The sequence below is a fragment of the Corvus brachyrhynchos genome, unplaced genomic scaffold (assembly GCF_000691975.1).
Source record: "Corvus brachyrhynchos isolate BGI_N302 unplaced genomic scaffold, ASM69197v1 scaffold17, whole genome shotgun sequence".
Taxonomy (NCBI): domain Eukaryota; kingdom Metazoa; phylum Chordata; class Aves; order Passeriformes; family Corvidae; genus Corvus; species Corvus brachyrhynchos.
The window spans coordinates 12,710,513-12,722,462 of record NW_008240046.1 but is presented as its reverse complement, the minus strand read 5'-3'; the positions used below and the strand labels follow the sequence as shown (position 1 = coordinate 12,722,462).

Sequence of the window (11,950 nt, the reverse complement as noted above, 5' to 3'; positions counted from 1 at the left end):
ATTTTAAAGATTTGTCAGTATATGGAAATATTATTAATGGTTGTGAAAATTTAAGGTGGGATAAGATCTTGGAGGCACATTTGTGACATAGGTCACAGCCTTTGCTCAAAGCTGTGGAAAAACATCTGTTCCTCAGAGGACATGTACAGAATATTTCATGGTATCGATTTATCTTTTCTCTGCAAATACAGAATGAGCAATTTTTTTTTTTTTTTGGTGAAGTTATCTTTACTTGTGCTTTGCTGATAAACTTTTAAACTATTCCCTTTGTTTGCTAAGGCTGATGGAGTTAAGAAAAGCATCAATCATCCCATGTGACCAAAGAGATATGCTGAAATGAGACCATACGCTAATTTTAGGATTCAGAGAACTGGGTTCTGTATTTGTGTCTGCGCCAAGACTGTTCCAGCATACAAGGAAACATGATCTTTTTTAAAAGAACAGTACTTGGAGCAAAATTCTGCTCTTTGGTCACAGACTGAACTCTTCCTTCATACAGGATTTTGCTTATATGACCACCTTTTTCAGCTATTCTGCTGTGAATACTACTTGCAAAGATTTAACCATTTGTACTCTGAGCAAAGCCCTGCTCCAAAGTCAAGTTCATCAGAGGTATAGAGCCTTCTCCCAGATAAGAAAACCTGGTAGACTCAGCTGCTCAGAATTACTTCAGAAATCTGAGATTGATGCTGAAAGAGCAATAGAAATGCGCTTTACTCAGCTGCTTTGACTGTGGACACCTGAAATCCCCCTCCCCACAGTCTGTGAGGAGACAAAACCTCTGCCTGGTACATTTTCCATCTGCCATGAGGTGGAGGAGAATCTTACCACAGGTGCTGCAGAACATGGCTTCTTTCTGATAATCCCAAATTATGCAAATATCCATATCTTTTTTTGGAACCAACAGCAAAACACTTCATTAAAGAGTAGTAAATGAAGAAAAGTGGGCATTGCCATTCTTAGAGGTACAGGGGTTACGGGTTAAAAATGAAATCCTTGCTTAGAAAACAGATTTGAAGCAAGAAAACCCATAAAAACCAGACTTTCTGGATTCATAGCTAGTTAGAAAGCAAAACCTACCCTCTTTGGTCTTTTAAACTGGATGTAGCAGTGCCTCTTTTTCCTTACCATTATTCTGTCATTGATGCCCTGTTGAACAGGGTGGGATGGGGGAAACATCACTGGCAGGTTTGCTTCTCACTAAGCACCTCTTGCCATGAGCTTGCTTAAAGTATTCACCATGGTCAATTGCTCCTGTGTTGTCTGTAACTCTTGATCCACATTGTAGCAATGGCAGTATTTTTCCTGCTCTTTCCTAATGTTCTGTTTACTGCAGAAAAGACTATGTCCTTCCTGCCCATCACCAAGAAAGAGTTCACTGCAGCCAGGAAAGGTGGTACCTTATTTTCTCCGGTGCCTGCAGGAAGGAGGCAACTTCATCAACACAGGCCAGAAAGCCAAGAATTGGACAACAGGCAGGGTGGGAGAGCACAGGTCCTGGTCAGACTGGTGTAAGGCATGCCCTGGCCATTAAGAAGAACCTGTGCTGGCAACCACTGGGCAATACTTCACTTGTTTCCCTAGTTTCCCAAACAAAATGTGGCAGAACCACAACCAGGCTATGGCTGCTAAGAGGAAAGCTTTGTGGGGTGGTGAAAAACCTGGGAAACCAGGCTTCTGCATGACAGATTCATGTTAGCAACAGCTACGCAACTTTCCAAGGCTCTGCAATGCAGTGTCCAGGTTGTGTCCACCTCACTGCAAGGCAGATGGAGGAGGAGGGAAGTATTGAGCATGCACTCCTCTCCTGCTGCTGTTCCCAAGAAAGATACACAAAGTAGAATGAAGAAAAGCCCTTTTATCCTTAAGGTACAAACAGAGGGCAAAAAACAACCAACCTGACTTTCCCTGAAAACAAAACAACAACCAAATAAAACAAAGGCAAAAATAACTCAAACGTATTGAAATCAGCATTACAGACTGCATGTTAAACATGCTCACGAAAATGTACAGTGAGAACTCATACTGTATATAGAGTCTGTTTCATCAGCCCTACAGCATTTCTGTTCCACCCAAAGGGTGTTAATATGCCCTGGCTGGGATTCAGATGTTACACATCAAAACAGACTCTTTGGTTTCCATGCAGAGCTTATTTTCCCTCAGCAGCAAAGACAGGAGTTGCTATTTTGCAGTGATCTCAGGCCTCATTAAAGTTAACCCTTGGATTTGTAGACTAGAAGTTCACTGAAGAAAAGCCATCTCATTTTAATACAATAAACCCAGAAGGTTGCTCTTTTTTTGCTTCTGGACTTAGCCATAATGAAGCAAGGCTTCAGCCTCTCAATACCCACAATGAAATTTCCTTGCACTGGCTCCTGTGTTGAACACTATCATCACACTTGAAGAACACAATGTCTGTGGCTGAGCACGTTCACTTCTCTGGCATTGCAGCAACCTACATCAGCTGGGAATTTGGGCCAGGCTTTTAACAGAGTGCTAAAGATCATCTCTGAAGTATCCTTACCACGATGATCATTTGCACACACATTGATGTCTGCAAGTGTTGACAATACAAAATTATTGCATCAGTTTCAGCTTTAAAAGAATACTTTGTTTCCTGGGGGTTTCTTTCATTTGTTTCTCAGGTCTTACAGGGAGTGAAGATGGGAAACACCAGATACTGGTGGCATCAGGATGAAAACACATCTGTACAAGAGACACTCTACAGCATGCAACTGCAGAAGACTTCCCTTGCCACCTCCTCCTAGAGTCTCAAAACCAGAGATAAAATGATTATTAATAATCAATCCAATACCTGATTTGTTTTCGTCTTAAGGTTTGTGTTACATCTCATGACTGATTTGTCCTCAGTATCTGGGATTTTAAATATTTTTCTCTCAAATGCTGCCTAGAAGAGAGGTGGTGACTTTCCTGTATTTCACTCAGATAAGTTTGGGAGGGGCTTGTTTACAACAAGAGATTTGCTGGCATGGCTGTCAGGGAGTAATTAATTCCTTGCATTGAGGAGCAGTTATCCTCAAAATAATCAATTTTATTCTGGATTAAGCGCTTCCATGTGAATCCACTCCTGAATACCCGCACGTAATTGCTGCTGCTGCTTAGCTGTGTCAGTTGGAATCCATGGAAGACAAACTTTGCGTGTTCTTTAAAGCTGCCAGGAAAGCTCAGCATTTGACACCTGATACATAAAGAATTTTCCAGCCCGCTGAAAACGAGAAGGCTATTAAAGCTCAAACCATTATAAAGAATCACTTCACTGATGCAACTCAAGGGCATGGTTCTGTTAGACCACTGCATTCTCATGATCTCTAGGTTTACAGGAGACATCCCTAAAACTTTTAAGAGCACTTTTACTACATGGATCCCTCTGAAAGCAGTGGAAAATTATGCATGCGCATACCTGCAAGATCAGGATCTTAAACTGTGAGAGTACCTTTTAAAGCCTGGGCAGCCTTTATCTCAGTGTCCTGCTTAACATTCCTTTGCCTAAGTACAGGGTGAGTGCTTTATAGGGTGCTATACATCAGAAAAGAGCCATTGTAAAAGAAAAGTGCTTAATCTCATTGTTCCCTCACTGATGGCTTGTGAGGCTCACACAGGACTGCAAGAAGACAAAGACATTTTAGAAGCACTCAAGAGATACAGAAAAAAATTATTCCAGATAGCAAACACTGAGAAATGTGTTCAAGGAAGAGTTTCACGTTCACCGGCCATGACCTGCACCTGATGTAATCCACCTTGCTTGGATTTGGCTTGTTTCTCACAGCTACCTTTGTTTGTATAACACACTGTTCTGCAACACACAGCAAGAACTATTTGTACACTACACTAAAGTGCGATTTAATATTTGCTTAAAGCTTTCATTTTATTGTCTGGGCAAGGGCAGTTTCTACCACTGAAGTTAATAGCTAACCCACAACTACACCTTTGCTACCCAAACTTCTAATCGCTAGGACAGCACCCAGATCCGGCAGCAAAAGACATAAACTACCTCTGCCTAACCTCACTGAGAGAAGCAGACCCAGCCCTTTCAGCAAAGCAATTTCTCCTTTACTTCTAAGAAAAGGTATTCATGAAAAGTATACACAAGTTTGGATTTGTAAAAAACCCTCTCATGCTTACTTAGACACTTTCTTTACAGACAGATCATGGCAGGCACAGACTTGGGGGCTGGGATCCTCTGAATCATCCACACTGTGGGCTGGAAACTTGTCTGTCACATGAACTATTTACAGTTACAAAAACAGCACCATGAAAGAAGCAGATGTGTGGAGCACAAATAATAAATTGAATTAGTTATTAGAGAGATATTGCTTGACACTGGAGAATTTAAGAGAGAAATGTCTTTCTCTTGTACACACATTTGAAGGGCTTGCACCTAGGGTGTACTAAGTATAAAATGCTTGTACTTATGCTGGTTGAAATTATACGATCTATGCTCCTTTTTCTAAAAATGCTACTCTTTCCTCTGCCACAGGACATACAAGATATGAATACTTAATAGGATGGGTTGCAAAATGTGCTTTTAATTTAAAGTTTTTGTGTTGACCACAGACCAACAGCAATTAGACAGCCTAACTTTGTGATCTGCAGCAGCTGTTTCTATCTCGGAAGTTTCCTAAAATACTACTGACCTAGAGTGAGACAACTCAACTCATCTTCATTTCTCATTTAAGCTGCATAAATATTATTAAACTAAAAAAAGCTAGACTTTTTTGGCTTCCCTCATCAATCTCAAATCTCCAGAATTGTTTTGGCATCCAGAGAATTTAGTTTTTATATGCCTGAATGCAATGTGTTCAAGTGTGTGAGAATTAGACCTCTGGAATTAAAGTCTTTCATTTCACCCCAGTACAGCTTTAGCAGAGCAGAGATTGTCCAAGCTTCTCATCAACACCCAACTTTTTTCGATACAGGCCTGGAGCGTGCATCTCTAAATAGGCGAAGGACATTCATTTGAGATTACACAGCCATCCAATGTTTGGCCATCTTTTGACTAATTCACCACATAGTTCTCAAGGTCACAAAGTACATTCTAGCTGCTGACTGATCTGTGGAAATTGAGTGAAACCATTCACAGTCACTTCGTGCCATCAGCAAAGCTGATACCGGATTACATCTTTGGTTACTGTTGATCTGCCCCAGATGTAAGTGGATGACTCCAAAGGTGGGATGCAAAAAAAAAGCCCACCATGTATTTTATACCCAATCCTATTAGCAACTCGAATCTCAACATGACTAAAGCTCAAGTGCTCTGGCCAGCTGAATGACTGACTCCCTTTCATCCTCCTGGATGTCATCACTTCCACTGTACTTTGTGTACGTGTTTGCCACAGCATTTCAAAACGGCACTTCCGTGACTGAAAAAGATGCCACTTCCCCTACTGCAGGGCCATTGCCCAAACCTCTGGCTGTGAAAAGTGGTACCCGGATAAACCAGGAGTGCAGCCCCTACCCTCTGTTGTGTAGTTTGCTAAGGGAGTACTGCCATGCAGCAGTCAAATTTAGATGACAGATTAAATAAATGGTAAAACTGAATTAATTTTTCAAGTTCAGTTCTCATGCTTCTTTCCTCTGTGTTTATTCTTTCATTTTTGCCAACTGGGAAATGAAAACCAATGGAGTTGGTTTCACTTTTGTTTATATTTGGTTTCAATTTTATCCCCAAGTTTTGCTTTCATCTTTTTCATGTAACACTGCTGGGATTTCAAATGCTGCAGGCAAGCTTTCAGTAATTTAAAAATATTACTCTCCTATTCTGCCTGTTTTCCTATTGCAGAATTATTTTTATTTTATATAAACTTTTTAAGATGCTGTCACAATTTTGGAAAGTGTTTTGGGGTGGGGCTGTTTAGTTTTGATTTTACAGATTTATATGCCTCATCCAATTAAATTCAATACTTCAGTATTTTCCACTTGAGTCATGCTTCAGTTGCATATAAAGCCATTTACAGGATTCAACAAAACACCTTAAAAGAGCAGCCAGTACATCAAATGCACAAAAGCCCACATCATGCACTAAATGTGTTATAAATATATGCATGAAATGCACATAAAGAGCTAAACTTATTGCTACCTTAATTTATTAAACAACAAAGGCATTATCTTGCTTAGATAAAGCTGTAAGAGGCTTGACTGGAATGGTGTCAAGCAATATTCAATATCAAGAGAAATAGTACAGTACAGGCTTTGTCTTCTGTGCACTTACCAGGCCCTTCAAGTCACATATATCCCTCCATACATATCAGAAAGCAGAACTCAACCACAGGTCACACTTTTCAAAACCAAATGCGTAAGCAACCCTTCCTTCTTTTGTGCTGTAATAATGTTAAGTATCTAAGTCTTTAAAAAGTACTTAAAATAATTTTACAGCAAAAGGGAAATGGTTAGACAACATCCACTGTCACGTGCAGTTCAAGACAAAGGACAAATTTAAACAGTTTTGACGCACCTTAACGCCGTTCCTAACACCAGAAATATGTTGGGAGCTACAAACCAAGCCTGTCAAGGTTAGCTGAAAAACCAACAAACAACAACCTGTCCTATTTTTTAATAGACAGGAATATGAAAGTTATTACTTCCAACCTTATCTTGAAAGATAGCAACCTACATAGAAACAATAGAATGTTAAAATAACTTAAGAGTTAAAATTTAAATTCTGCACCTGGGGTGAAACAACATGCCACATGCAGGCAGATTTGCTCCTGGATGGGTGTCCAAGCTGCAACAAGATAAAATGTTTGCCTTGTCCTAAAGACTACTGTACTTGATTTAATGCAATCTGCTCCCAAGCAAACAAGGGGATCAGAAGATTTCCAGCATACAGGAAGTTGGGGTTGCAATTTATTATGAATTAAGAAACCAAACATTACTGTACTGCTTACCACTTCTTTCTTTCTTCTCTAGGTTATTCAAAAAACCAGATATTTTACATGAGCTCCCAAGAAATTGAAAACATATCCAGCACTAACCATAAGAGCAAGTTTTAAAACCTTTTCACAGTTTATCAATAAGAAGTATGCGCTGTACAATGTATTATTTATGCTATATACAAAGTATCTTAATTTTATGTATTTATATACATGTAGATACATAGATATGTATATCTGCATGTATATATTTACATACATATAGACTGACATTAAACTCCAAACTGTTAACATGGATTCCTTTCCACTAACTGTTAATTGTTGGTTTCAGTTCTTTTTAGTGGCTATTTTAATCTTAACACAAGAGTTTACACATAGTCAATACAAGGAATAACCTTCATACAGTTCCAATAAAACTTCTGAAAAAAACCCAAACCAAACCAAAACCAAAAAACCCCAAGAGGAAATTATTTAATTACACCAAATGATTTTTTGCATAATGTTATTCATACATGAGGAATATGCAACTTAACAAATCTGTTCCTCTCATTTACTGTACCCAGAATCTTTTCAGCTTACTTATTTGTTGTTTTGTTTTGCACTTGAGATCTCAAAGGACGAAACAGAAAATGTCTTGCACTAATCACAGTTTGTAGTAGCACAAGCTACAATAAAACTTCTGTAAACACTGTCTTATGGTTTATGCCCTCAATATCCCAATAATTGTAGGCCTTTGAAGAATCAAGTTTCAAAAGAGCAATCTTTACAAATGAGACACAGAGATAAGCAAGAGTAACACATGATTAGTTTTGTATCTTTACCTAGAAATGGACTATGACTTTCAATATATGGTGCACAAAATACAAGCTGAGGTTCTAATCCTGCAAATGTCAGAGGAATTTTGCAGGGGTACTGTTCCAATGCAATGCTAAATGCATGCAGGATACACTTAACCTGACTTAACCTGGTGTTGGGTTAACGAGGGCTAGGGTAGTAAGCCCAAATTAAACACGATCATCATAGACTTCTTTTTTCCCCTGGAAGTTTGATAAAATCTTATGCTACAAGTTTCACATAGCAAAGGGCAATATGTGGCCTTGCCTCTCTCTGTTAGCTGCAAATGCACTATAGTTCATGCTTCTCAGTGCAAGTTTCTATTAGCAGTTTTCAGCAACAATACTTGATCAGCATCTGCAGTAATTCTCTGTCAGCAGTCAGTGCCCAGAATTTGATACTGAACTGTCCTGACTGCTAAGTTGCACAGCAAGTTTCTCTCCCACAGACTGCCTAATCACTCATGAACCTGAGTAAACTCCTGACATACATGCAGTGACTGTGAGCACCCCAATTCACGTATTGCAGGACAAACACCTGTTGTTTTGAAGTTGCCTCCCAATTGTTTTATTTGGGTCTCATTTATCTTACCTTTTCACTTTCCTCATGACACTAGTGATTTTAAAGAATATCCCCATGGCCCCTTCAGTCACTTCTTTTCCAAGCTACTTACTCTTTCACAAAAGCTCCTTCATACCCTTGATGATCTTTGACATCCTCCTCTGTAGCTCAGCAACTTCCACTACTTCCTGAATCAGGAGAGGGGACCAACATGGATTTGTAGAGGCACGATGGTGTTTTCTATTTCTTTTTTTAACTCCTTCCTAATAATTTCTAACCTGTCCTGTCCTTTATTAGCCACATCTTGGCAGAGAGCTTATTTTTTCATTTGATTATATATGTTGTATGATTTTTTTCCTGAGTAGAAAGTCAGTTCACACTTCATTTTGTGGACAGGAAATAAGAATTGCAAATCCTTCCACGTGCATTACACTGAAATTGGTCTCTACTGAACTTCATCTGCAAATTTACATCCAGACTTTCAAAACAAGATTCTTCAGACTTTGTGGTTCAGCCTTTGGGATTTTCATGCTCCAAATGAGTTAATACAACCAGCAAACTTGTCACATCCCCACCTATCCCTTCCTCCATCCCTTGAACGGCATAGACCCTGGGAAGACTTGGGGTGAGGGGTACAACCTCCTTTCATTGAGCAAACTGGCCATGACTGCACAGCCCAAAGCAAACTGATCCCACCTTGAAACAGGCCCTGCTTTAGTAAGGACTGTATCAACCAGACAACAGCTCAGCAATACCTTCAGAGAATGCTAGAAGTCATGACAGGCAACGCCCCGGCAACAAAAGTCAGGCCTAGTCTTTGTCACTGTTTCACATTTATACCCATGTTCACTAGTCCCATTCACCAATCCCTGGCAAACAACCAATCAGCCGAAAATGCCCGTCCTTGAGTTCTCAGTCCCCCCAGAAACCCTGGAAAACTGACAGCTCATTTGTTACATTCTGTTTCTAGAGCACCAGGGCAGGCCTACTCAGGGAGTTACACACGAGGCAACATATCAGCAACTTTCCATTTAGCTTGTTTCAAAACTCTGCAACAAGTATCACCTCCTGCCTTATACGTCATCCTTCTCAATGGTTTGTTCTCATACCCTCTCTCACAGCCACTTTGCTTTGGGAAAATTTCCCCAACATGTTCACTCCTTAAAAAAATAGAAAGCCTCTTGCAAGAGAATCTCCTTAAACTCTTTCTCGGTGAAGCAAGGCTCAGAGAATTTGTTTCACTCTTCCACTGACTTTATCTTCCTTGGGCACTCCTCCTATGCATGGATAACTTATCAGCAGGCTTCCTGGGTTTGATGCAATTCAGAGTATTTTCTAACTGTTTCCAGTTGGCATGACTCTTTAGCCTACCTTATTGTGCTTGACACAGATTTTATGTTCTTTTCCACCTTTCACGTTTGAAGAAAAAACATTTGAAAGACGTCTTTTCACCTGTACTGAGCTGCTTTACTTTGCTTGTTGGCCTGCTCAACTTTTTTGGTATTTTTGACAGATGACTGTCATGGTTTAGTTTAGTTTGAAGAATTACATGCCACTTGCAACTATTTTACACTTTTGGCTACATCTCACCATTTGATTAATTTCTTTCCTCGCTATATGAAGACCTACTTTGGAAGACTAAACACTGCCACAACAGCTCTTGCCTTTGCTGCTCCTAAAACATAAATTGAATTTAAGGACATTATGATCCCTGTCACGTCAGAGCTGGCTGGGATTTTGAATGCAAAATTCTGAACAAAATTCTTGCTGGCCAGTACCTTGTCCAGAGTTGTTACCCCCAGAGAATCTGTACAAGCTACACCCAGAAAGCAGGGTTTTTTGGCACCTGGGCAAATTTCATATTGGACCATGATATAATCTACATGGGGGCAAGTGAGGCCTCCCATTAATGATAGTATTTCCTACTCTTGGAGCTTCTCTACACTCCCTTAATATATGACAGTTATTATCAACATCTAGGTTATATAGCCCTAATCTCTCTACTCTTCCTATACAGGCCTAGAACATCAAGCCATGGGACTCTGTGTTACTTCCCCAAACAGTTATTTCTTCTTTAACAAAAAGTTTCCCACATCATGCACGTGCAAGCTACTCTGTCCTCTCTATGCATCCACAAAGTTTTTGATATTCCAAGTATTCTATCATGGAGATGTTTTAACACCATGGAGCTGGTGCACCACTTCAAGAGAGAATGTGTCATGGCAAACTTTACATTCTTCATCCACCAGCTTTTTCCCACTGTTTGATTTTTAAACATATATTAATATATATACAGTATATATAAGTACATGTTTTTATTGAAGGCATACATAGCCTGGCTGCAAATTTATTTACATAAAGCCTATTCTTCTAATGTAGACTCTATTTATTCCAAAAATACTTTATTTTCTCTTGAATCTTAGCACCCTTTTTACTTCATCATTTTTTCAACTCTGTATTAAAACTGCCTCTAACTCCACTCGGTCCCAGACATCAAAGACCTTTGCTCAGTGGAGAATGGGGCCTTTGACACCCCTTCCTAACAGCCTGCATGTTACTTCTCATACCTCTTGGCTACCCATTTCCACACAGCGTGGTGTGTGGTGAACAGCTCTTCTCTAGAGACTGACTTGACATCTCCTAAAATCTGTCACTTCTGTCATCAGCAAGTAACTGGGTGGCAGTGCTAATATATGTGCCAAACAATAATAATGACTGACTGCTCTACCTGCCATCTGCCAACCAGGGACCCCAACCTGAGAGAGATAACACAGGGCTCAGCAGGCTGACACCCTGCTGTGCCTGTACCTCACTGAAGAGCTGCAGTGTGGCACATGACCACAATGAAGTGATACCGTGTCTAAGGAGTTGAAGCTCCTACCACCATGGCTTACCAGCAAAAAGAAAGAGGCACATGAAGTAATTTCCTCGTGGCATGCTACCAACAGGGGTCAAAGAAGGACACTGATGCATCAGAAGTGGCTGGTGACAACGAAAGACTGCGACTGAGACTGAAACCATCTGCCTCACAAATCAGTCCTGCTGCTTTTGTGTGACTGTGTCTATTAGGGTGAATTTAAATGTTGCTGCTCCACTCAACTCTCTTTTTATGGTACTAACACATGCATTCTGCAAAGGTTGTTAAGACTTAAATAAAATAACTGTAAACTTAAACATGTCGTATTTCATCTCCAGAAACTGAGATCATCATTTACAACTGCTTGTACCTTCAAGAGAATGCTGTCTGCAAGACCTTAGCACGGTAAGGTGGGCTATAAATTACAACTGTACACTAACCGGAAGGAAAGTTCTGTACTCCGGAACTCCTTTATCTGAGCTCTGTGTCTAAATAAGTAAAGCTAAGACACAGACTCTCCTGTTTAAGAGCTCACACTAATCAAAACGTGAGTTAAAGACCTAAGTACCTCTGGGACCCTGGACCGAAGGATCCTACCCTTCAGGTACTTGCAACTTTAATCCCAGACATCGCAAGGCGCTTGAAACTTGGCCCTGCGTACTGCACACAAAGAAAATCCTGGTTCCTAACTTCCCTCTGGGGTTAGAGATGCAGCGCTTGGCCCTCCGCTCGCTGGCGTGGGGCAGGACAGCGCCTGCAAAGGCGGCCGCGCCGCGGGGCCCGCGCCAGAGGCTGTTCCTGCAGGGAA

General features: G+C 40.4%; 1 protein-coding gene across 3 annotated transcripts in view; it reads right to left on the bottom strand.

The window, feature by feature from the left end:
- IRF2 (interferon regulatory factor 2) overlaps positions 1 to 11,950 on the bottom strand; it is a 41,063-nt gene that overhangs the window by 28,283 nt on the left and 830 nt on the right. The window contains exon 1 of one of the 3 annotated variants that reach the window (XM_017744584.1): positions 11,180 to 11,653. The exons of the other annotated variants lie outside the window; for them this stretch is intronic. The gene's annotated coding sequence lies outside the window, so the exon portion shown is untranslated. Of the gene's footprint in view, positions 1 to 11,179; positions 11,654 to 11,950 lie in introns of those variants that run through there. 3 annotated transcript variants of the gene reach the window in all.